The sequence below is a fragment of the Cyrtonyx montezumae genome, unplaced genomic scaffold, assembly GCF_038088225.1.
Source record: "Cyrtonyx montezumae isolate F1298 unplaced genomic scaffold, pur_monq_1.0 scaffold_25, whole genome shotgun sequence".
In the NCBI taxonomy this organism is placed as follows: domain Eukaryota; kingdom Metazoa; phylum Chordata; class Aves; order Galliformes; family Odontophoridae; genus Cyrtonyx; species Cyrtonyx montezumae.
This window is the reverse complement of record NW_027071992.1, coordinates 2,661,621-2,685,572: the sequence shown is the minus strand read 5'-3', so window position 1 is coordinate 2,685,572 and position 23,952 is coordinate 2,661,621.

Sequence of the window (23,952 nt, the reverse complement as noted above, 5' to 3'; positions counted from 1 at the left end):
GAGGGCACTGAACTCCAGAACCATCTCTCCACAGTCAGGAGAGATTTCCCCCTTCCTAGCTCTATGTGCATTTGCTCTTCCCTTTCCCTTGTGGGTGCATTTATTGTCATTAAGTTCACACGCACCTTCAGGGGGACAGGCACTGGGTGGAGGAAGGCTCTGCACAGAAGCTGGCAGTTCTAGTGTCCTCTGCACTGATGCACGTCTACCCTCTGCCCTAACAGGTTGGGTGGCACAGAGCATCTTCTTCCATGCCACTTCCAGTTCTACTAGACACATCTGTCTCAAATTCCTACAAATGCCTCTTATATGTACCATCTGGCCAGCCTGCTATTTTTAACCAAAGCCCAAGAATTTCTACCACAATGTTTTTTGGGGTTATTCTGAAGAACTGAGTATCTCTTCATTTAATTTTGAGCATTCTAGAAGAATTCATTCAGGCACAACTTCGACATCCTAAATAAAACTCAGATTACTGACCTATTCCAAAACTTCCAAAAGGACCTAAGTCATGTCTTGAAGAACCTGTGTCCCAAAGCATGGCAGAGAGGGATGCATGGGAGATGCAAGCATCACTGAGCACAAGTGTCAGCACTGCCTGTGATCGCCAACATCTGTAATGAAACACAGACAGCACTGCAAATGAATTCCAGCTCTGTCTGTTGATAGTTAAATCTCAGATTTATACAACTATCTTCTCCTTTGCTAATTTGGAATTGTTTCACAATTTTTCATCATCCTCCTTGGCTGTTTGAAAGAAAACAAGGTACGAAGTAGCATAAATGGACAGTGGTTCGCCAAAGGACAACTTTAATCTAAATGATTTTAACTACTGTTTTAAAAACTATGTATCCAAATATGATTGGACTTACACTCAACAGCAGGAATTTATAATCTCTTTAACCACACCTGAGTGTTTTTCTTGCCAGTTTTCATGGAGAAACAAAAAGAGACAGGGTTATTATGTTACTTTTAATAGAAATAATCTCAAAAGTCATGAGCTTCTGTCTTCATAAATATTTATTATGAAGTTTCCATTTGAATGTGATTAGATATTAAATAGCAGTGTTCTGAAATACCATACTTGGCTAATGAAAATTTCAATTTTATGAAAATAACAAGGTTTTAAAGCTGCATTTCTCTCCCTCTCTCTTTTTTACCACATTATCTTGCTGCTTCTCTGAGTACAGAGAAATTAGTCTTGGGGTGGGGGGGGGGGGAGATATGGGGTTATAAAGTACAGTCTGCTTTGGAAGGTGGGTGTAATTCCATTAAAGCTTATTCTACTTAAACTCCTGTTATCAGATTCTTTTTCTTAGGTGTATCCATTACTAATGCATTGTATAGAAGTATCTATGTGTTTCTTCTCAGTAGCTCTTAGCACTGTTAATGGTTTATAATACGTTTATTGCTTTTTCACTGTTGCAGCACCAAAGGCTCTGTTCACATGACATTTTGGCTCAGAAGAAGTGAGCCACTAAGAAATAGGTAATTATTCCTACAGAAATAGAGGACAAAGTTCTGATTGAGGTCTGAAAATACAACAGGGAACATATGAATGACAAAGAGGAGAAATGTTCTATAATAAAGGGATAAATTATATTAAAAAAGGACACACTCTTAGATCTTACAATACATGAAGGAATCTCACTTTCCTTAAAGCATCAATATTACTGATTGGTCTAGCTCTTGTAGACATACATGGGAAAAAATCACATGTATTATTATTACCAAGTGAGAGAATATTATTTCTGCACAAAATGCCTGAAGGACCAAGAGGAAAGAGCTGAATGGGACAAGAAAAATAATAACTACAGACATTTTGAAGCAACAGCCATCCCACTTCTGTTTCTACAAATAACAACTGTGCAGGCCTTCAAGTTCAATGGTGCTGCAGATGCTACCAAGACAGCAAATATAGCCTGCACCACATATGAGAGAAGAGCAGCTTCAAGGGGAAAAAAATGTGTATGGTTTGAGTTTAAAACCAGAGCTCATTTACATTAAGAGATCAATCAGTGGGAAAACCCATTTGGTGGTGCTAGCCCATCAGTGAATGAGCTAATTGAATGCAGAGCACAGCAGAACATTGGTGGCCTTCTTCCTCTTTCATCTGAGTGTAAAGTGTGCAGCCGCACTGGATCCCCCCGCCACCCACCAAACCCGTGCCTGCCAAGCAGCAGCTCTCCCAGCCAGCCCCTGGTTCTGTGAGCCTATTGCACCTCCAGAACCAGCCTGGTGTGTAGGCTCAGTGTCACCCTGCAGGAGCACAATGCCAGAGCCAAGGTCCAGCCCCATGGTGTGTGGGGACTGGAGCAGACACGGCTCCGTGCAGCGCGCAGTGCTGCCAGCTCCCTAAATAAACATGCTTACATAACATGAAAATCATCCCATCTTCCCCCCTAGGTTCTTTTGGCAGGAACGCTCACAGGAAATATCCTGTTAGTGGAGATAAAAGGCTTGATTTACTCTGTTCCTGATAATGCATAATTGCTTAATCGCAAGCACATAATTAAACTCCATTGGGAAGGTTACAGTGACAAAATTGCTGAGCAAAGATGAGTTCCCCTAGAGAGGCAATCTTTGCACCAGCTGGATTTTTTATAATGGGAATGAGGGGAACGCACTAAAAAGCCTGCATATTTGGCAAGAGCTGCGGAGCCCTGGTCTGACAGGCTGGACACGGCCGGCAGACAGCGGCAGAGGAAGGCAAGATAAGGCTTTACACTAAATGAGCCACACTGAGCTGCTGGTGGGAGCAAATCCTCCATAGAAGCACAGTGAGGAGGCCATGAAGCTCTGCAAGCACTGCAGAACCTGTTTCTGGGACTGAGACCCCAGCATCCCATGGCTCTGACACTACTGAAAGTTAGTTGTGCAGAGCATTCACCCAAGCGTTTTTTTTTTTTTTTTTTTTTTTGAGAGGAGTCCTTAAAAACAAAATTTATTCAGATGCATCTGCAGGATGGCAGGACAGATGCAAGGCACCTGAGCTAGCTGCTTCCCTGGGGCAGTTTGATTGCATCTGTGTGGTGTAAATGCAGGACAACTGCAGCAGACCCATGTCCAACAGAGCAAATGCACCAGGATGGCACTGCTCCCCAGCACAGAATCACAGAAAAGTAGGGGTAAAAAGGGACCTCTGATGATCACCCAGACCAACCCCTTCTAAAGAATATTCCTTACAGTAGGTTGCACAAAGTGACAGCTGCTGCAGTGCTCTGGTTCTGTCCTGCAGTGCAGGAGAGATAAGGAGCCAATAGACTCAGAAAGCTGTTCTTCCCACTGGTGGAAGACTATTTTGCCAACTGGTGCATGAGTCATGATGCCTTTTATTGAAACCTGTTCTCCAGTCATCTGGAAGCCAGCAGTAAAGATATTTTTTAATTCCTTTGTCATGTAAATTCAGTGTCACTACTGCGTGAGGCACCCTCTACAAAAGAACAGTAGTTCACTGAGACGAACAGAGCCTGGTGTGCATGTCCACTGCTCTAAGACTTCCTTAATATCTACATAAATGAATGAAGTCCTGTTTGCACATGGAAGAGCACTGCATTCATTTTCATTGCTAATGATGAAGAAAGTCTGAGAGCGTTAAGAAAAAAAAACCAACACAAAAAACCTTCCATACATAAGAGCTGCTGTGCTCCCAGCAGAAAGAAGACAGTCAGTTCCAGTTTGGGGAGCTAGTCTGTAAAACTGTGAGTAAAGAACGCCACTTTGCAGGCTGTACAGCAAAAGAAGAGAAATCTCTGCTTCAGAAAATGGTGCTTGCTTTGAGCTGGCAAGAACTATTTCAATAACAGGTTGTGGAGAATGCTATTTCAAAGTTTTGAAGTGTACAGAGTTTTGGAAGCAGTTGCTGAAATTTGTATCCAAAAGTGATTTAACTTCCCCAGTAAGTGATGTGTACAAATGGCACCAACCACTAAACCACATACGCACGCAATGTATGAATTCCCACATTCCTGACTTCCCATTCCAGGTTTAACATTTTTTCCAGTGTGAAAAGAAATGAATCATGTTTGCAATAGGACATGTGTATAAATGCCAATGAAAAAATTAAAATCAGCTGCTATTTCAAAATTATGGAGCCTGGAGTACTTTGTTAAGGTACTTAATGATCTCACAAATTGTTTCTGTCACTGTGGGTAACCAGCTAGTGGCAGTACTCTGTATGGCAAAGCTATTCTGAGTTTCCTTGGATTTTTTTATTTTTATTTTTTAGTAGCATAACCTTTTACAATGGCCCAAATACTTATAAAATCATCAGGATCCATAGGGCAAATTGTTCTTCTGTGAACTGATTTCTTGTGGTGTAGTAATTCACCTATTTCAAAAGAATTTTTATTGCTGCTGCCGAAGTAGAATTGTGGACAAAAAAGAGTAAATGCTTATGTTCAATACTTTTATTTCCTCCCACTCATCCTGTTAAGAAATAACAAATTGCTGGGATGACATGGAAGCAGAATGGCAACAGTATGCCATGTATGAAATGTTTCTGCAGCAAAGAATTCTTCTCAATCAGCCTGAAAGTACAAAGTACTGCACTCAAACTTTTTTAGGAGAGAGCTTTCTATTGAGGTTTTGTCAGCATAATTACAGCAGGAATAGATTTACCAAAATAAACCTTCACTTAATAAATGTCGGAGCTGTCATGTTTAAAATTGTTTCTCTATGATATAGGAGAAAAATGAGACAAAGTAGTGTTACATCTTGTTTAATATCCTAAAAATAATACCACTGCCCTGATGAATACAAAGGGATATACTGCAATACTTGGAAGAAAAGTATTTCATTTTTGCTGTGATATTGCTTATAGTGAGTTCATGGGTACCTGTATGGGAATATTATGTCACAGTGCAGAATGAAGGATCTCATTTCACCTGGTGGAAGATTCTCATTGTTACCTCTGTTACCCATTTTTTCCATTGTTTTTTCCTTCTCAGAGCTGAATGGTGTCATGTCTTCTTTAAGCACATAGAAAGGTGCATGGGCCAGGAAGCGTGCATGTCACCTTCTGCACTGTAAAAGTAGTACAGCCATATGCTGTATTTTATTTCTGTGTCTACATCTTGAATCTTTTCTTTCAAGGGGAAAAGTGGTGCTAAGGGCAGATAGAGACTGGCAGCTCTTCATATGGCTTCAAGACTCATCCCAGCATCATGTCAGGGTTCATGTGGACCCTGCCTATTAAGGGGAAGAAATGTGAATCTAAGCATGACAGCTGGTATGGTGAGAAGCACACATTTTTCAAGCAAATCTGCATCTGCATGTATTTTACTTCCTCTTTTGCTCTCTCACACTTGCACTTCTACAGGCTACAATCATCCTTTGCAACAACAGCCAACCAGAAACAAGCAAGTTAGAGGTTGTTAGCCAGAGGACCTAAAGCTTACAGCACTGGACACAAACTGTGAACCTGCCTGCAGCCCAATATTTGTAATGTTAACCACATCAAGTAATCACAAACCATCTGGAGGTAACACAACACTCATGGGGAAAATGCAGCATTGCTGCAGCCAGTTGCCATCATTTACGGCAGTTAGAGCTTCAAATTCTAGGAACCAAGACCTGAAGTATCACTGAAATACTCCATGGCAGATGTAAGTAATGCAAAAGCAATTAATACTTCTGCCTGATCTGTAACGCCTGTGCTCCCTAGTTCAATAGAGTGGCTAGAAGAGTAACCTCTCTAATGGTACCTAAACAATTTCTAAGTAGCTCTCCTATTAAGGTTATGCAAGACCCAGGGCAGTCCTCTGCAACATGATGTCAGCTCTGGCTCCTGGCCTGACACACACAGTTACACAACAGGACAAGACAAGAGGAGAACACAGAGATGCTCTGGGGCTGACAATTTTTGAAATACAGTTTAATCATACAGTTTCTGCTGCAGTCGGTTGTGAAAAACGTCAGACAGATAAACATCAGTGTGGAGAGTTCAGGTTGATCTCAGACATGCTGGCCTTCTTCCTTTTTGTCGTATTATTTTTACTCTTTTCATGTATCTGTCCTGATTTTCCCTCTCTCGAGTCTTGGCAGAGGTGCAGAAAGAAGCTCAGAAGTACATAGCATACAGCTGAGTAATCCTTCACTGAAGGAAGGGAATCTCTTTTGTTTCAGTTTTTCAAGGTTTTCCTTACTTTGTGCATGAGCTGTTAACCTACAAGACCTCCTGATACTTAACATTCCTTCTGCACTGGTTAATTGTGCTTTCTGCAAGAAGCATGCGGAGAGGACATGGGACCATCACCGGTGAAGATATTTTCACTGTTACAAGTGGGGAAGGGGAAGGTCTCTGCCATGTTGAACTGCTCATGCAAAGGGAATAAAGGAACCCAACTTTTTTCTTCTCTGTCCATGTACAGTCACTCCAGTGTAGTACTGTGTGTTAGACAGTCATAGAAGTGTCTGAGATGGAGAAGATCCCCAAAAAAACCCTTATAGGGCAGACTGTTCTGTTCTTTCTTTCCATTGTTGTAGAGAGATTGGGGCTACCAGCCATGAAACATGAAAACATTTCAATTCTCCCTTAGGTTGGATATTAGGAAGAATTTCTTCTCAGAAGGAGTGGTGGTGCATTGGCACAAGCTGCCAAGGTAGTTTTTGAAGTCAATGTCCCTGGAGGGGATTAAAGAAAGAGCAGATGTAGTAGTTAGTGACATGGTTTAGTAGGCAATATTGGTGGTTGGCAGACCATTGACGAGATGATCTTAGAAATCTTTTCCATCTTTACAGATTCAATGATTCTATGACTCAACATAAGGAAATAATCTATTTGGCACTAGATTGAATTGCTCAGGATGAGCAGGGATGCAGGAAAGTGAGGGACACATTTTACATGCCATCTTAGTACTACCAAATACAGATGGAGAAGAGGGGCAGCATGCACTGTCATCTGTGGTCCAGCTGTTTGTCTCATTACGTGAAGAAGTCTCTGCCCATCTCTGGGAAACTGCCAATAGTCCAGAAATACATGGAGCTTTGGGCTACCCTGTTCTTCCACCAAACACTTCCAGTCTGTTACTTGATTTCCTATTGGAAAATATGTATACAGAGTTTAATCAGCCATTCGTTCATTTGATCAGGAAATGGCATTTGGCTGATGGGCATGAGCCCTGCTTATTCATATGTGTAATTGTGCTTTCCTCTTGTGCTTAGATTTCGACCAGTCAGAATAAAGATAGGAAACTTCTTTAGCACAGATAACTTTGGTAATGGATGTCTGAATTGTACATGCTGATAAAGTCCAATTTGAACTAAATCTCTTGTACACAACTGTTTACTACAATTTTCTGTTTTCTTATATTTTTGGTATCAGGTTGCATAAACTTCTTTTGGTGATATCCTGGAGAAGACATCACAAGAAAACCACTCATTCAAAAACTATCTTACAAATAAAAAATCAGATTTGTATGAAACAGGAGAGAGCAAATATTTGGGTTGGAAAACACATGCATCTCTGAGGAACTTTCTGATCTGACCTTTGTGGCTTGAGCCTTTGTGGCTCACGATATGCCCTTTTATGATCAAGAAAATATACAGTAAAACCAGGCCTGCACGGTCAGGATCCCTCAAAACAAATGCATTTGAACAGAATAAATCAGTGCAGAAAACTGGCTGCCTTCCTTTTTGCTTCAGATTACTTCCTCAACATCTGCCATAACTGCCCTTGGTAACAGAATTTTTCTGCAGGGTGTGTATTTTTTACTTTGACAACTTAGTACAAATATTTTATTGTCAGAATCAGGACACAGATATGTCAGCAATCCAAATACCTTCTCTGAACTGCATACGTCTGAACTTGTGCATGACTATGAAACTATTAATCTTTTTTATTCCCCCTCTAATCTATACAATTCACTTAGAACCATAAGCAGCATTCAGGCTAACCAGACCTTCTCAGAGAAAAGCAGAATGCCTTCTATTGCTTTACTGAAAGAATCTGATTTCTTTATAGCAATACAAAATTTTTGTATTAAAAAAATCCATTCCACATTAATGTTAATGCTACCAAGTGACATATTTGTGTGCATAGTGGCTTTGAAAGAAGCCCTTCACAAAATCCATTTGCATCAGGGTTCACAACTGGTGGACTTCCACCTGAATGTTGGTATTATTCTACTCCATCATATTTGCTTTACCAGTCAATCTCAGGTGTAATTTTCCAACCAAAAGAAATTTTTTTAGTTGTCAGCAATCCAATTCATCTAGGTTGTTTTTGTTTACTGGAAGATGTTAGTGTCCAATGAAAGGAAAGGATTCTACTGCCAGTTTTTGGTCATTATGGTCAAAATGCAGGCAAGAGAGTAGAGTTTCATACATCACTGGACAGGTCCATATAACTTTTTGTTCAGGTTACTGGTGTAGTCTGGTAATAACTTTGGCTTGAAGTATCTATGCTGTACTTGGAGAGAGCAGGACTCAAATAAGCTGATGCTTAATTAAAGAGTCATATCCTCAGCCCCATTTGTATCCTATTTCTTCAAACTACATAAGCAGGAACCTCTGTCCATGCCCCATGGCACGCTGAGCTACACCTATGTATTCTGATGTTGGAAAGGCCACAACATTTTCCTTTGTCAAACAGTTTCAGCTCTTGTCTGTCTTCACAGTCACCACTTTCTAACCTAAATTTCTTTCAGGCAGTGTAAGATCCTGAGCTTGTGTAAAATGAAAAGAGCTCTGTTAACATCAGTGAAATTTCACCACGAAACATGCTTTGAAGATGCGACCCAGTACTGTCAAAGCTCAGTCCTTTCACTTGCCTCTTAATTTTTCTTTACTTCCTTTTTATCTGTTGATAGATTCACAATGTTCCTTCCACTCACTTTAACATCTAAGCAGCGTGAAAGTGCTGACGTTCACTCCTACATACCATCATCAACATTCAGTTCTCTTCTTCTGTTCGCATTCCTAAAACTTTCAGATCTTCATCTTCACACTTGCCCACTATAGCATTCTGCTGGGGATCTAAAAGCCACATCAGACACATAAAGAAGCATTTCTGAGATCATCTTCCAGATTTATCTTTCTGAACAAATAAACTTTCTCTGGTTTCCCAAGTTCAAATTTTCTGAGGTTATGTTCAATACCGCTTGAAGCACAAGAACTTATTTCCTCTCTTGTATGTATCCTCCTGCCTCTGTAGCAACATCAGCTTCCAGTGTCCATTTGTCCTGTTGCCCAAAAGATTACTTCATGTTTTCTTCATTCTGTTTCTTTTTTGAAAGCATAGCTTTTTGAAGGTGTACCTTAAGGCTATTTTTCTGCATAATATCAGACCTTTCCTTAAAGATCATACTGAGAAGTCTACAGAAGACTGACAACTGCAAATGTCTAAAACAAAGATAGGATGCACCATTATCTTTTTTTAAACAATTTATTTTACACATTAAAACACAAAACATTCCCAAATACCCATACAAACATGCATATCTTTTGCGAGAATAACTTTCCTATCTTTGCTTCTTTAATTTAATTTTCCCATTCCTTCTTCCTTTGTTCACTCATTTATTAGGTCTTGTCTTTACTTACCAACATTTGTCATGCAGGTAATAACATTCACTGTGAAGATCCCGCATTCATCTGAGTTGTAAATTGTATAACAATTCCAACAAGACCTAGGAGTTAGCTAAAATTTTACACATTAGCTTGCTTCTTGTCACAACATCTCTGAAGTGTTGCTGTGTTCTCCTAGATTCAGCAGCAAAGGTCTCCTGTTTTAAACCTTCTGCACTGGCAATTTGTTTGACTGTTCTGGCTCTGGCAAGGCTCCCTCCATGGGGAAAAGGCTGTCTTCACCTTCAGACTAGTGGGTAAGACATGGACATGATAGGAAGGTCTATATTTTTGCTCTGAGGACAACTGCCAGTGGTGTCTGCCATGTAGGGAAATGTGGACAATGGAGTTCACACTGAGTAGTGGTTATTGTGGAATAAATTTTCCCACCTCAAAAGAGTGCTGTGAAAACTATTTATCTTCCTTCTTGTTTGGCAGATTGCTTGCTCTGGACTTTGATTAAATAAAAACGTATTAATGTAGGGCACATACACAGCTTAGCCACTGGTTTGTAAAAGTTTTAAAGATCAGTTTGTTAAAGATTTGAAGAGAAATTAAAAGATTGTCTGAGGATCTGCTCTGTGCTAATCTGCATGCTTTCATGGTATTTTTAGTTGCTGTTTTTATTGTTTGTTTATTTGTTTCCTAGTTATAGATCTATATTATACATGGTCTTGCTTTGCCCATTAGGTTCTGCATGTATTGTTATACCACCCATTGAGAATCTGCTGTGATCTTCACCTTTGCATGCCTTCACTTGTTTTCCTACTTCAGTGTTTCCTGTTCCTTCATCTGGTAGATATAATCACTTCACTGCATTGCTGCTGATATCCTGCAAAAGCTTAAGCAAGTACCCTAATCCAAAGGGGATTCTGGACTCATTAAGGAAAAACCTGAAGAGGGCTGCTTCAGTGGGAGTATTTGCCTTGACGTTTCCTCAGAGGTTCTTGGAATGACAAGGGACTAGAGAATAGGCCAGTGTTGGCAAGCACCATGTAGAAATAGCAGATGTGCTTACTTATCTCCATTGAAAATGCCATCAGCCTCACATTACTGCCTTTACCCACCTCAAAAACATCTCTCCATGGCAGCCATACCAATGAAAATCAGGCTTGCTTTGTCCTTGCAATTCTTGCAGGGAAGAAATGTTCAGGAAGATTCTGAAAAAAGAATGGAAACACTTCTGCTTTGGGCCACAGAAAAAGGAGATCCAAACAAAAATGCTTCTTCCAGTTTGGTCATTTGCCTGCAGAACCAACAGGTATCTAAAGAGGAACAATATGCACTGGCAGCACAGCCCATGCACAGGCAGAGTTCATGGCAGAGCCTGGTACAGCACCAGGCAGAGTTGTGATGATGGCCTTCAAGATCTGCTCCTACCAGACAGAAGAAGATCACAAAAACCTCTTCTCCCTGCTTTCCCCACACTTCTCAAGGGCTGACCAGAAGCACATCATTAAACAGGCTGTGTTCCAGGACCATTACTGCTTACCATGAAAACAGGGAAACTAAAGCTGCCACAAATTCCTTGTTGTTCATAGCAATACTGGTAAAACTGTAATGCACATACAAACACAAGCAAAATGTAAGCATTTTTGTGCCCCATCTGAATATACTTTGACATGTTGGTAGCGGTGGCATTTTCTCATCATGCTAGAGGGACAGAAACTCCATGAGCATTGCCTCACTATCAGCGGAAGTGTGTTATTCTGAACTCAAATAAAAGAAGAATACTTTCACCAGCTGAGGTAAACTTTTAGAAGCCCTGCAAAAAAAACCAAAACAAAACAAAAACGTCTGTATGGCTGGTACTTGTTATTCAGAGAACAATGCTTGACATGTTAACACAGGTAGTGGGAATGTTATGAAAGAGTCTTATGTGCAGTTTGATGTATTTGGATGAATTCAAGTAAAGTGTAGGGACTTCAAGGTACTTGCTGGTAAGAAGACAGAAAACAAAGGAGTTTGATCATCTGTTTATACAGTCACACCTGAGAGAGCCAAGGTAAACTTGATTATTTCAAGCATACCCTTGAGTGCAGGCCCACTGTGTTCATTTACTTTGGCTCCTTTTTCAGGACAGCTTGAAGAGTGTCATGTTTTCTAGCAGTGCTTTGTTTGTGATGGATTGCTCTGAGATGGTCAGACAAACACCTTTAAGTTCCTCTCAGGGTTCTTTCCCTATTGCTTTCCATCCTCTGCTCTCAATTGTACAAGCAATTTGCACAGGCCTTTAAGAAAACAATTATACTATTGTTTAGCAACAACACAACACCAGAAGAGAGTTATAAGCTAAACAATATTACATCTTTCTTCCAGTGAAGTATGCATTTATGCCATTTCAGATTTCTGAATTTTAATCTTCCACATTTGTGGTGTTATAAAGCTCTGGAAAATGTACTGTAGCTTCTTTGTCCCATGCATTGCTGAAAGCTTTTGCAAGAAAATAACTTTGCTTGGCAGCAGGTTCATGCTCTTATAAAATCAGTCAGAGCACTCACCAAAAAGAGATAAGTTCAGGAATGCCCTCACCCTTATGTCACATGGAGCACCAACCACACCACTCCTCACCATGCCAACTGCATTCATGCCCATTGCCCTTTCTACTGAGTTCGATTAAAGAAGACATTTCACTGTTATCACCTGTGAAATCAGAGTCCTGGATTTTCAGTGTTACAAGTGAAAGGGCTGAATCTTCACTCTGGGCTCATCTTACTGCTGTGGCATCTTGGTTTAGACCACAGAGCTTGGTTTAGACCTTCTTCATGGTGGTTTTGCAAATACTTCAAGAAAATGTGGTACAAATTTTCTGTAGATATTTCATGGCTTCTGCACTTCCATTCATCTCATTTCAAGGAACCAGCTGCATAGATTAAAATATTGAGCAGTTGAGTCATACAAACAGAAAGTCCTGCAGGCTGAGTAAAAGTCCTTCCAAAGGGATCACAAATAAGGAACAAAGTGATGGGTAGGCACTTCGAAGGGGTGAAAACCAGCAAATCAGAATCACCAGCTTTGTCTTCTTAAAGCTATTCTTCCCAAGATATGCAAGTTTATACAGTCCATATTTCAGTACTGAAGTCATACCTAAGATGAGCAAGTGCAATAAAGAATGTGGATCCATGAGAGATTTTAAGTCATGTATGGGTCTTAGACATCAGTGTAAAGATATTTTGATTTTTCTTGTCTGTCTATATCTTCAAGTTCTTTGCAATTGCCATGGAAAACCTTAAGTACTAATAGAACTAAGCTTGATTTCACAGAAAGCAGATGATGCTCTACAATGCCAGCTCTGACTGACACCATGGCCTTTTTGGGAGTAGGAAATAACAATTAGTGGATTAATGGAAAGACTTGCTCACCACTGTTCAGGGCTCAGTTCTGCTTGTGTTCTTGGCATTTTCATGTGAGAGGAAAGCCAGACCACTGCTCTTGTCCTTTCTGATGCAACAGCTGCAAAAAAAGTCAGTTTAATATGACAGAAGACTGAAGGTAATAGCTGTAACCTCCAGTCATAGTATTCTGAATGACGGAACAGGAAAGAGAAGGAAGAACCAGTTATATTACCTTCTGAGATCTGGAGTGGTTTGGGAGAAGCAAAAGCAGAAATCCTGTCAAGCTACTTGGAAAGTCACTGAAGTTTAGGGAAGGGGGACAAGACCTGGATAAGAAGAGGTTCCTTGCTGTGTGGCACAAGTTTCAATGTTTCAGATCCACAACTTGGCTGTAGGATAGCACTTTCATACACATCTGCCAGGTTGTATGTCCTGGACTTGAACAGAAGTAGCTACTGCAAATCTTGATGTTTGATACTCAGACTGCACAGATATTTTGATGCATTTTTGCTGTGGCTTCTAATGCTTGAAAGGCTGCTACCTTCACTCCCTGTGCCAGGCAATACTTTTGCAGATGTGAGAGAGGGGCAATCTGGAATAGTGAATGCAAAGAAAGGATATTACTCATTGCTGCTATGAGGCAGAGACATCACTGGGAAAACAGTGGTACAAACTGTGAGCTTCTCCATTCCCCTGAGTCTTAGGGCAGGGAGTAATCCAACAATGACAGAATGGTAGAATAATTTTGCCCTTCATTACTATCACAGAATATTTCAAAGAGAAGGCAATTAAAACCAGAATGGGTCTCCTTAACTTTTCTCCCAAGAACTGAAATGCTAATACAGCGCAGGGAATATGCCCAACAAGCTCTAATTTCCCTCCCTTCTGCCACCTTCCTTCACCACATTTCATTTTAAGAACAGATTGTACTTGTGAGATGCCTCTGAACCTGGCAATGCCTAAGAAACATGCTGCTCAGTTATACAAGTGACAGCCATGAACAACAAAGCCGGTTGGATACATTACATGCCTAGTTTATCCAAAATGTAATTCAAGACAGGCCATTTATTCAGTTCAACTGCATGCAAAGCAGAAAGATTCTGCGCAGGAATGTGCAGAATTGGGAAGAAGGTCCTAACTATGCTCACTCATGTTTGCACATGCCTTCTCCACTCGTAAGGAAGCACAATATACCGGGAAATTTCTTAAGCCATTTGCTTTAAGTTGCTTCAACTTACTATCTGCTAGATAAACACAATAAATCACAAATTCATTTAGAGGTAGAGAAAGCCAGTTTCTCTGATAAGCAAACCATCCTCTGCAAAGTTATTTCCTTTTGATTCAGTCTCATTTGCACACTGAAAAAGAAAATCATGTGGCATTTAACAAAAGAACAGGATTAGAAATGAATAGTACGGCAGTTTAATATCTCTTCCATTGCCCACAGATATTGGCAAAAAAAGCAGATGATGAACTACACAAAGACAACTACACCATCATTGATTCTTATGTTGGCTCTTTCTCCTTGTTCTCACCTTCTTTCTGTCTTCACCCACCTTGTTTTAGCCAGCACATTGGTCTGTAGGGTAGAAATTAACCCACTGGGAGGTACTGATCTCACATGAGTGAGACTGTCATCCAGAGAGACCTGGACAGGTTTGAGCAGCCTTAGGACCAGGAGAGCCTCATGAGGTTCAACAAAGCCAAATGCAAGATCTTGTATCTGGGATGCAGCAACCCTCAATATTAACACAAGCTGAGGGATGAAAGATAAAGCACAGCCCTTCCAGAAAGGACCTGGGGATATTGGTGGATGGGAATCTGGACATGAGACAACAGTGCTCTCAGACAGCCCAGATAGCCAACTGGATCCTGGGCTGCATCAAAAGAAGAGTGGCCAGCAGGGTGAGGGAGGTCATCCTGCTCCTCTACTCTCTGCTGGTGAGGTCTCACCTGGAGTACTGCATTCAGATGCAGAGTCCTCAGCACAAGAGAGCCATGGACCTGTTGGCCATCCAAGGGATGAAACACCTCACCTATGAGGACAGGCTGAGAGAGCTGGGTCTGTTCAGCCTGGTAGAAAAGAAAGCTCTGGGGACACTTGAGAGTGGCCTTTCAAGTATGTAAAGGGAGGCTATCGGAAGGGGACAGACACTTTAGCAGGGTCTGTTGTGACAAGACAAGGGGACATGGTTTCAAACTAAAAGAGGGGAAAATTAAACTGGGTATAAGGAAAAAGGTTTTTTTACAATGGTAGTAAAGCACGGGAACAGGCTGCCCAGAGACGCACTGGAAGCCCCATCCCTGGGGACATCCAAGATTAGGCTGGAGGGGACTCAGAGCAACCTGATCCAGCTGTAGGTGTCCCTGTTCAAAGCAGGAGAGTTGGACGAGATTAACTTCAAGGGCTCCTTCTGATTCAAACAATTCTATGATTCTATGATTGCATGAAAGCACTCTCTACTGACTATGAACAGCCAGGAAACAGCCTAAGAGTGGGGCAGGATGAGGCCTGAAGGCAATGAGGAATAAAGCTCTGCATCTCCAAGCAGCAGAGATGGTCAGGCTCACTACAGCAACAGTTGATAAGCCCATGGTTCAAGCGGCATGTATACTCAGCAAGACGGACCCCCAGGACTGCAAATACAACCTCAGGACCTCAAGGCTGTAAAGGCTGTCCCAGCCTCTACTGCCTGGTACAGGCTCCCTTGCAACCAAGGAGCTTATGTTGATAATAATGGGAGTTAAACCGTTCAAAATGCACAAAGCCCCACCTTAGAAAGCAGTTTTATTGTACCGCTCATTAGAGAATTGCTCAACATCAGAAAGAGACAGTCTGGTGTGGCACTACCACTACCTGGTTTTAATACACCAAAGAATTATAGAGTATGTACTTCCTGCTGGTGAATATGATTTCTGAATGGCTTCTTCACCCTCCAAGTGTGTTCCTCCTTTCTTGAAATGAGTGTTGCATTCTGAACATCTCCAGAAAGACTATGAGTTATGTAACCACACAGGACAGAGTGGTTTTTGCATAGTGGAGGAGAGTCATCCTGCACCTACATTATTTTTGAGGCAAAAACATCCCATCAGTTGCTTTTAGCACTGAGCTCATCAATATGCTGACAATCGTATTCACTTCAGTACTCCTACCGTGGTATCTTGGATGGTTCCCTAGAGGTAGTGTGAGAGTCGAGGAGGAACTCACAATTTCTGTCGTTTCTCATAAAAAAAAGAAGAGGTGGACAAGGGATGTTCATGTATGAGCCCCTTGTGAGCTTACTGGAGAACTGCTGCTCTCCTGGGAGGCGGGGACATGGCCCAACAGAACACCAACCATAAACAAAGTGCATTAAACAATTAAAATCTGTAAGTATATGCATGTGCATACATACTTACACTAAGCTGCAATTGAAGTGACTTAGCAACAACAGAGAAAGTAAAATTTGGAAAAGGGATAGAAGGGTCTGGCTTTGGCTATTTGAGCATGACAAAAATCTCTTTTTGCTACTCACAAGAGCTAAGAGGAGAAGAAAGCAAAAGTAATATCACTCAGTCAATAACAGTTGCAAACCTGAAACAGATTGCAAAGAATGAGTCATTTCCATTCTCATGGTCAATGACCAAAGTCCTCTGAGGCAACTGATAGGAAAAGTTTTGTCTGCATCAATTTACAATCCATAATCCTCAGGGTGACACAAGTTATGATCAGTCATTCTCATGCTTCGGGATATGAGCTGACTATGTGCAGGAGTGTGAAAGGAATTTCCTTTGCTCTCTCAGGCCAGTCTTCTTCAGGGCCATGCCCATGTCATGGCAGGGAAATTGCCAGTCCTATTGTGCAAACCCAGCACTGACAAGAAGTTAACACTCCAACTGTTCATGCTGCATTTTGTGGGGATGGAAGGGAGGAGGGACATAGTCCTAGATCTTCTTTGAGCCCTCTTCTTCATAGATTTAGATTATTTAGAGTTTTTTGCCTACTCCCATGTAAATACAAGGACTTTTCTTTTGTCAGCTTCTCAATGGGAACACTAACCAAGTTTCGAAGTATTTCCCTTTGGTCACTTGGGTAATTACAGCGGCCTTTGTTCCTTGAAAGATCACCATAATGGAGGATTTAATCTCTTGGAAGAACGCCAGCCAGAAGTTTAGGGTGTATCTCGTGAAGGAATGGCTCCCCTGATCATGTCTATTCAGCTGTAGCTACTTGCAGGACGCTTCCTCTTTTTTTCCCCAGCCTCCGAGGTTGCTTGTTAATTAGCAACCAGGCAGCTAAACTTGGCCCAGAGACTCAGCTCGTCATGCAGCTGCCCTGGGACAGAGGAATCAAAGAAAGGTGCGTAGCATAGGAAAGGCAAAGAGAGTGTTTGCATGTACACAGTATCTTTACCAGCTAGGAAGTTTGGCTGCTTATTAGCAGCTTTAACTGCTTGCCCTTGTGATTTCATTGTGGGTACATTTGCTCTGAGGACCTTTTAAGTGAAACGCAGTAACACTTCTGACCCTGCAGTATTGCAACACTCTCTCCTCCTTAAATAGCCACAAGACCTTACCGTTCCCATCCCTCTACTTCATTCTAATGCACTCCTTTTGCACATTTTGGCAGAGAGGGGATCTGTTAATTAGCCAGACTTTGCATTTTTAGTGGAAGTCTGCTGCAAAAGTCTTGTTTTTCTAAATCTGACCTGTTGAGTGATTCATGAGATCCATATTAATACATTGCACAGTACATCTCCATTGGTTAGCAGCCTAAATCTGCCAGATGGCTCGGTAAAAAGATAAGCAGCAGGAGAAAATTCACTTTCAAAAATAGCATTGTGACAGCAGCATCTATTAGCCTGAAGTTCACAACAGAAAGCTGCCTTGCTTTGGCATTTTTGAGTACACTGCACTCTCAGCCGGGATGCAGGGAAGATCAAATTTAGAAAAGGAGGGCTTTAAATAGAAGTCCAGTTCAAAAATACAGTGTACCCTTGGAAGTTATGTTCCTGTAATAAATTTAGAAACAAGAATAGAATTAAAAATTTACTAGTGTTCTCAGGTAACAGGCAGCATAGTCAGGTGGACATCCCTGAATATGACATGCTGTTTCAAATACAGACTTCCAGGAAAAGCAGGGGCAGGGACCATGTCTTCTTTTTCCATTTATTATACAGTGCTAAGAACATTGGAGATGTGTGAAAAACTATAAATCTTCATGTGAAGGCCATCTGGCTTGAATGGCATGACAGCTCATATCAATAGTTTTGTGTACTTGCTGGTTGCCTCCTTGTTTCCAAGTAATAAATATCTCTGTGGCCAATTTTTCAATGCTCTGCTTCCAGTGAGGCACATAAATGAGTGCCTATTCAGATGTGCTCTGCTCCTAACAGCTTCCAGTCTGACACGCCTGGACAGAGTTTTAACAGCATTTGGCAACAGTACTCTACCATTAGCCAAAGAGAACTGGGTGAGATATCATGGCCAGAACTATTCTGGTAGAAAATGCACATCTCCAACATTTAAACTTAATTTCAAAGAAGCTATTTTGTTTGTATGAGAATCCATGGAAGAAGGAATTGAGAATGTAAAGAAAAAAAAAATAAAAGAGAGAGAGAAAAATTGTTGATTATGTTTGTTTTGTCTGTAGAAAGGATTTATTTTTCTGCTCACTGATGCTTCAGTGGGAAATTCCATCCAATGTTTTGTTTAACTCTGAAAAATATTCACAACTGAAATGCAATATTGTGTGAAATATTAGCAACACATTATCTCTTCTGATTTTAAACTACAGTGAAAATATTTTCTATAATCTTCCAATTTGTTGAATATGTTGAAAAAATACACTTCTTGTTGACCTAGGTTGATTTTTTTCCCTGGAAGAACTACCATTCTGTTGGAAGAACTACCATAACCAAAATATCAATTATCCACATGGCTTCAATACAATTATGGGGTTTTGTTTTGTTTTTCAAAATCTATCTCCACATTTAGATGAGTTTACAATAGAACAGAAAATTTTTTGTCCCACACATGTCCCTGAAAATACATCCCATTGGATGAGCAGGGGAGAAAGAACTTTCCACCTTAGTGGGTGATTTTCTCAGTCAGAAAATATAGATTGTTATTTTCAGTCAGGTAATGAAAGTATAGTGGAGACAGTATTTAGATGTGCTCTGTTCCTCCTACTGCATTGTGGAGTTTGATTAAGAGAAAGTTTGTCTACTGCCCCATCAATTCACCTCATATACCTTTTTTACAGTCCAAAAATATATTTTTCTCTGTATATTATCTTTTCAGGAAGAGAAAGTAGCAATGTAATAAACTTTTTTTTTTATGATGATAGAAGTGTGATATTAAATAGTGGAAAGAAGATGTTGTCCTGAACTATAATCATTAAATTTTTGTTTAGTTTAGAAATACACCTGGCTATTACTTTTTTTTAGATATTTAATTTGGCCTAAGTACATAACTTTGTAGCAAGTTCATTTTTTTGGTATAATGTGGAAATCCACCCAGACCCTTTTGATCATTTTAGTTTTTCAATGTCCTATGACAATAATGAATATTTGAAAGAAAAACAGCATCATTTCCTATGATGTGTCCAGGGCTCCAGCTCAATGTCAAAAACATGGAGGAAAAAAATAAAAAATCAGACACTGTAAAAAGTTATCAGTTTCAAGCCTATTATTTTTTTTAATATCTCTTTGATTAAAAAAAAATCTAGATTCCTTTTACAAATATATTTTCTTTGTTATTTCGGTGTGTTTTCTCTGTGTTACATCTGGCATAGAAATTACAGCTTTCAGTTGTCATAATGATTTTGTTATCTGAGTTTTAGTTCTCCATTTACAAAGGCACTCTTCTGCCTCACAAGGATAGTTCTTTTGTAGACATAAAAGTGTACTGGGTTGTGAAGTAGTCAACAAGTTTGATGTGTCAGGACTACTACAGGTCATCTGACCTCATCTACAGCAAAGCCATATACTGCGTGATGAGCAAGAAGGCATACGTTTTAAAGAAAATGATATAAAAAGGGAAAAAAAACAGAGTAGCAGAAAGAGGAAACAGCAACATATCAGGTAGTGATTCCAGCTTTTGATAGACTACAGAATCAAGCAGACAATCCACTATAAAAAGAAATTACATAACCAGTCTGAGAAATGCTGGATTCACAGACATACCAGCATCTCTAAAATTAGACTTCAGCTTTCTGTGAGAGGACATGTTGGAGTGCTGGTTGAAAATCCTGTCAAAAGCCAAATTTGCTGAATTACAAAAGTTGCTCATCTTCAAGTTCATGCGATTTTCCTTTGGAGATGTTTCATCTCAGAACAAGTAAAAAATTAGCAGGCCCATTATGGAGGAAAGAAGCTCATTAGAAATAAAAGATTTTATTAAAAAATGTCTTAGCATTGAAGTAGGCAGCTGAAATGGAGGAGGAGCAGTAGTGCTACAAAAGGCAAGAGGTACAGTACTTGAATTTAGGCAAATAAAGTGAGCAGGTACAACCTCCTCCTCTGTCTGTAGGAGATACTAGTTAGTTCCTTTGCACTCCTTTGACACATAGGCTTGTTGTCCCCTGATGAGAAAAGCTTGGGGGGTTCTGAAAAGCTGGACACGAGCCAGCAGTGTCCCTCTGCAGTCTGGATGGCCAACTGTATTCTAGGCTGAATTAAAAGTGATGGCCAGCAGGGAGAGGGAGGGGATTATTCTGCCCCTGTGAGATCCCACCTGCACTACTGCATCTAGACCTGGGGTTCCTGGCACAAGAAAAGCACACAAAGGAGTTCAAAGGGCTGGAGCACCTCTCTTATAAAGAAAGGGCAAGGTTGCTAAGCTTGTTCATCCCGGAGAAGAGAAGGCTTCAGGGAGACATCACTGCAGCCTTCCAGTACTTCCAGGATGGGGAACAGCAGGAGGTAGACCAGCATTTTATACAAACATGTAGTGATAGGACAAAGGGCAACAGTTTCACATTAAAAGAAATTTAGATTAGACGTTGGGATGAAATTCTTTACTCAGAGGAAGCTTATGCACTGATTAGGCTGCCCAGAGAAGCTGTGGATGCCTTGTCTCTGCAGGCACTCAAGGGCAGTGTGGATAGGGCCCTGGGCAGCCTGAGCTGGTGGGTGGCAGCCCTGCCCACAGTAAGGGGATTTGAGTTCAGTGATCTTTATGGTCCCTTCCAGCCAAAGACACTCTATGATTCCATGACATGGATGGTGAGTAACCTGAATTAGATTTGCTCAAGATGTGCTGGAGAGTATCTCCCATGAGCCAGTAACTTTGCCTGAGAATACAAGAACAAAGCAGCGGAGACACAAAACACAAACATGGTGCACTATCACACAAGCCCACTATACTTGAAAACCAACATGCGCACACCAGAATTTGGATGTTACAAAAGAGAATCCAACTGTAGAATGAGCAAGACAAAGAGTACATGTTCTGGAAGAAGAGTGGAGACTAGAACTGGGCTGTTCCGGTCTCTGAATACAGTCCCATCAGGCACCCTCTCCAGAAGAAGTGGCATCACCTGAGCAAGCTTCCAGAAAGCATAACTAGATGGGAAGGATTCACTTGCTTTTTCCCAGTGCTAGCAACTTCACCTCTGTCTGACATTTGAAACTAAGGCAGAGAAAAAGAAGAAGAAAAGTGGGGGATGGAGAGGAGAGAGAAGAGGAAAAACCCACAATGAAAGAAATGAGGAAAGCTTTACAAGAAAGCAAAGTCAAGACTGTACATGCTACCTGGCTAAAAAAGAGAACTCAAGATGACACAAGAAAGTCTTGATAGTTTTCCAGAAGCAAGGGTAAAAAAAATGGTGTTAAAACATGTAGAGATTAACAGAGTAAATGACTATCCCACAGCAAGCACAGACAAAGAGAAATGCATTGCCAGTTCACCCTGCTTTCTCTTCAGGGTCTTTCAAGGACACCTTAAAAGAGAACAAGTGAATTCACTGGGGAAGAAAAATTCCACCTCATTGATCCAGGAAGGCTGCCCATGGCAAAACAACACTGAATCATACCAGTCTGTACAAAACTTGTCCATGGCAGGCTACCTCAGTCCCACAGCTAACAGTGCCAGCCAAGAAGTATTTTATAGGTGATCAGAACATTAGGTACTCTGTCAGGCTTCATACCTGCCATGAAAATAGTGCCGTCCAAGGCATAGCAGTAGGAAAACTTGTACATGGCTCTAATACTGGATCTGTAAGGCTACGAGTAGAAGAAGACAATTCCGGAAGGAAGGTTTATGCTACTCTTCAGAACACCAACTTCAGAGATTTTCACTAAGCTCTTTCTTTTTTTTTTCCATCTGAGCTGTTTATGAGCCTGCCCCAAAACATGCCAAGCTTAACCTTAGCTGCTCTTTTCACCTGCACTGGACACTGGGATTCCAGTGAAGAAGAAATCTGGGATAGCATCCTGCCTGATTCCAGGCAGCAAGGCTCTTGCTCTGCACAGTGAGATGGGTCACATGCCATGAATGCTGTCCATATCTTCAGAGCACAGTCCTTTTCAGACATACAGAAGACTTATTTGACTGCTCCTGTGTCAATAGCTGCCTGGAGCTAGGCTCCCTACAGAACCATTTCTGCTGGGCATACACAAGGAGATCAGGACATCATCTTGCAGACTGGTACTAGCTAAGCTATTGCTAGTTTTCTCCTTCATGACACTTACCAATAACAGGGCACCAATTCTTTCTCCAGCTGAAGGGCCAAGGCTTGTGAAATCTGAGATAGGGGATGCTGAGAGCAGCAAGCCTGCAAACAGTCCTAAGTGCCTTGCATCAGCAAGTGCTGGGCCTTTTGTGAGCTGCATTTTGGCCATTCTGCCTGTGAGCCAAAACAGCATAATGCAGTTGGGAATCATTGTTATATCTATTTTAGAGGGACAGCTAATACAGTGATCATTTTAATTACACTGAAAGCAGTGTGTCAGATAACCTTGTGCAGCTGCTTTTGCAGCTTGCACAGATTTGAATAAATTCAACTTGTGCTCTAATTTCAGTCCGGGATTAGCCCTTAATTCTCAATCTCTTCATCATTTCATGTCATTTTGGTCCATCCAATCTCCTCCACAAGAGTTGACATAGTGCAGCCTGGATATCACTATGCCATTCATCTAATCTGGGCTCTCCTCCAAGGCTGAGGATGCATAGCTACTATTTGTTTGTTTGTTTGTTAATTTATTTTATTACATATTTTATTACTGAAAAATGCAAGCTTTAGGGGGAGCATCTTATGATCATGACAGCAGTCAATAGCAACCGTTTGTTTGCTTTAACTACTCACATTGACTTGTCATGGCTTACAAACTCAGGGCTGTCTTTCCCAAGATATGGACAAGAAACACTTCCTTTGTCCTTGATGCTCTGTTTGTTTGCTTTGTTTTATATATGAGAGCTCTGGCTTTCTACTGTATTTCTTGGTTCCCAGAGTGGGTAAGGAGTGGGGGAGAGCGCTGAACAGAAGAAGTGGAAGCCTGCAGGGAATGTAAAGCCTTATTTTGACTACTGCTGATGGGACTGTATGGAAAGCTGAGACCAGGAGGTGTTTCATTGCTGCAGCTTTGCTGACATACTTGTGGATGTCCTCAGAGTTACTCAGATCAGGATGGCAATATGTGTACTTCCTCCTCTTGCTATTTGATTTTCACTTAGAAATGCAAACTGTATTAGGTGTTACGAAGTGTTTCATTGAACATCTGAATAATCATTTGGCTAAAATGTTATCCTAGATGAAGCTGAGAAGCAATCTGCTCCAAAGTGCTAGGTCATATGTCTTCTTAGGAGATAATTCAGAAGTTTTCAGACTGGCTATGACTGTGCACAATATAAGAGAGATTAACTAGCAGCAAATTGTACTCCCTGTCCCATTTGGTATCACCCATATTACCTGGTTTTAAAGAAGCAGCCACATGGAGCATCTTAGTATCACTTCTTCAATGTGGGATTACATGAAAGCACAATTTCCTTGGAGCATTATACTGCATGAAGCAAGTGCTAGGCAACTAAGTGATTTCCACAGCTTGCTTAGGTGTAGAGATTACACTTGTTT